A 3,359-nucleotide genomic window follows, 5' to 3' on the forward strand; every position below is an offset into this window, starting at 1 on the left:
TTGACCACCACGTGCCACTTGAACTCTTTGTGTGTGATGCCTCTCTTGGCTGCTGTGAGTCGCACTGCGGGGTCCAAGTCGGGTATCTGCAAACAAGCATCATTGAACCGCTTGATGTAACTCCGGATGGACTCTCCTTCCCTCTGAATTATGTCAAGGAGGCTCTCTTGGGTTCTCGAGCACCACTTGCTAGTGACGAAATGAGAGGTGAAGACTTGCGTGAACTGCACCCAGCTTCTTATTAACCCGGGCACGAGATTCTTGTACCACGTACAGGCTACTCCTTTGAAAGTGGTGGAGAAGGCCACGCACACGCATGACTCATTGTCCCTTGCCAAGTGCATTTGCGACTGGAAGGCGTCAACGTGGTCATTTGGATCGAACGATCTGTCATACTTGTCCAAGGGAGGAAGCTTGAAGTCCTTTGGCATAGGGACGACTTTCACTTCATCTGAGCTCACCTCTTCCTTACCCTTGAGCTCGGGCAAGTTGTGAATGGCAGTTCGACGAGCTCGGCGGTCCGCTGCTTCTTCATTGGCTCGACATTAGTACCGCTTGCTTCCGTCGAGCTCAGTAGGCCCAAGAAGGGGCTTAGACAACTGCTGATGGCTATGAACTGAAGGGCCTTGTCTATAGTCTGCGGCCAGGATCTCGAACTGATTTTTGGAGAGTGGAATCTTGAACTACGAGGGCCGAGGCGACGCAGGTCTGATCGGTTGAGAGTCCCCCGACTTGACTATAGGCTGAGAGGTGGGGGGAGTAACTTGTCTTTCCCTCATGCTGTGGGAAGAGACCTGATTCCCGAGATGGTTCTGAGTTCGGGAGGTCTCTCCTCGGTGGGGGAGACGCTCGCTGTGACGGCGGGGCTGGATCTGCTGTCCAGCGGGGTGTTGAGGTGGAACTTGTTGTTGATGCTGAGGCAGCGGTGGGAACTGCTGTTGGTAGATGTGGTGAAGCATTTGCTGCTGGTACAACTGGAACTGATGGACCTGCTGCATTTGAGCTTGCATAGCTCACATGTAGTGTACCGGGTTTTCCAGCTGGTTCTGTTCGGCCCCCGGGAGAATTGACGGTTTTGCAAGGGTCGTCTCTACCGGTGATCTGAGGCACGCTCAGGGTAGGGACTTCGTCCGCGGAGAGGGGTACAGTGAACTAGCCAATGCAGACGGTAGAGAGCTGAGGTCGTTCCCCGGAGGTGTTTTGGTCGGCACTTCGTCCGACGTTGCTGGAGGAAGCCATTGAAGTCTTACTGAAGTCGCTTGGTGAGAGGCTTTTTGAAGCGATTCCCACAGACGACGCCAAATGATGTAGCAAGTTCTGGTCACTCCTAGCTGGCAGGGACCTCGTTCCTAACTGGCGATGGACGGCACCTGAGAAGGAGAAGAAGATGAAGGATTCCCGGGGAGCTCGCCCATCAGGAACATTCCGATGCTTAAGTTAGAACTCGGTGAAGAGCCTAGAGAGTTGTAAAGGAAAATGAGCTAAGAGTGGAGATGCGCGCTTACTCAAAAAAAAAATTATTCCCCTGCCCCTTGGAAATTGGGGCGTTTAAATATTGATGCTCTGTCAAATTGGGTGTAACCACCTCTGATTCTCTGCTATAGCCGTTATTCGCCAGGCTTATTTGACTGGTGCAAGTAACCGTCGCAGAATACGGCCCTGTCAGTTGAGAGATGTTATGCAGAGCTGGTGTGCACGATGCCGACTGACAAGAGACGTGGGTGCAATCCTCTGAACTGGCAGGTGCTGCACCGCCAGACAAGAGACATGGGAGCAACCTAACAGGCACAGTCTTGTTGGATAAGAAGTTTCCCGAACACTTCGGCTTACTCAATAGCGAGCTCCTTTGTAGCGAGCTCCTTCGAAGCGAGCTTCAATAGCGAGCTGCCTCGCAGTAAGCCGCTCTGTAGCAAGCTGTCTTGTGGCGAGCTATTTAGGCTGGGTTTCAGTGGGCTCATTATGCCGAGTTGTAGCCAAGCTGTCATGCTGAGCTGTCGCTTACGTCGAGTCATGTTCACATGTCACCTAGTTAGGAGGTCGGGTCAAATCACTCCCATCACCATCTAATTCAGATTGTATTGGTTTTTTATTTAATTAGTGATTCAAAAGATTTAAACTCAAAAAAAATATATGTTTAAAAATTAAACATATTTTAGACTTTAATATCAATAAAAATAATACTTTTATTATAATTTCTAAAATAGGTTAAGTTTTTAAAAAAATATTAAGTAAGAGCAAAACATTGTTCATCTTCTTCTTCATGTAAACCATTCATCAGTGCCGCCTCCGGCAATGCCTTCGCCTACCTCCGCCTACCTCTGCCTCCGTCTCCGACAAATCCCATAATTTAATTTGGAAGGAATTGTATTGTTATAATTAGTATGCTAACATAACCTTGAAGAGATCCCTTGTGAGTCCACCAATGTCTGGAATTAAAAGCCAAAACGTTAGCACCCCTACAGGCATACGCATTACCGGAAATGTCGTCCAGCTTCATAATTCTCTTCCCCTGCACGGCGTCTATGTGACTATGCCCACCAGATATGGAGCTCTGTAGAACGATACAGACACTCCATATTTGTATCACCGAGAAATATGAGTTGGATTAAAGATTTGTTTGGATGCTCCGCCGTGCCTAATGCAAACAAAATAGGAGAAAGCTTGAACGTTTGGCGTCTAGAGCAACAGCAGTCTTTTAAACGAAAAACTTGAACGTGGACAGAAGATCTCCTTTCACCAATTGGGTCAGTGACCGTGGAACTGCCGTAGATATCATGCAAATCAGAGACTGCCATTGGTTCCGCCCCAGTGAATCCCTCACGAACATCACCGTCTTCCCTCTCATCCTCACCAGAAAATCAAGCCCATTGAACCTACAACCGCCACGTACTCATCATCAAAAGGTAGAAATTAAAGAGGCATCGTCTCAATATCTCATGCATGATCAAAATAAATAGATAGACATTTACGTACCTGGGGAGCTCACAGTTAAGAGGCTTCCAATGATACTTTTGGTAATCGGTGTCTGGTCAACCGTACATTTGACAGTTGAATTCAAGGTTGATGATGGGACAGTTGGTGGACTGGTATATCGGGTATGTATTATCGCGGATCCAACTACCGATAAACAGGTTACAGGCGGTTTCGTTTTATTAGATATATGGTCTGCCGTTCTGGTTGTTATTGTTGTGGTTCTTCTTCAAACCAACCAGTAGAGCCAGTAGTTATGTGAGCTTGAACCATAATCAAGTATGTACTTAATAAACAACACCCAACAAGGTATCAAGGTGAAGGAGAAACAGAGGCAAGAGCCATTAGAGGAACAGACTTGTGGATACATACATAGAGAGAGATTTACA

At 47.6% G+C, this 3,359-nt stretch overlaps 1 pseudogene; it reads right to left on the bottom strand.

Moving 5' to 3' along the window:
* Window positions 1–2,347: 2,347 nt before the first annotated feature.
* Window positions 2,348–3,143, bottom strand: LOC148878295 (protein PMR5 pseudogene; annotated as a pseudogene).
* Between the last annotated feature and the right edge of the window lie 216 nt (window positions 3,144–3,359).

This window comes from Nelumbo lutea, chromosome 1 (assembly GCF_056320005.1).
Source record: "Nelumbo lutea isolate HS-2025 chromosome 1, American lotus-T2T, whole genome shotgun sequence".
Lineage (NCBI taxonomy): Eukaryota > Viridiplantae > Streptophyta > Magnoliopsida > Proteales > Nelumbonaceae > Nelumbo > Nelumbo lutea.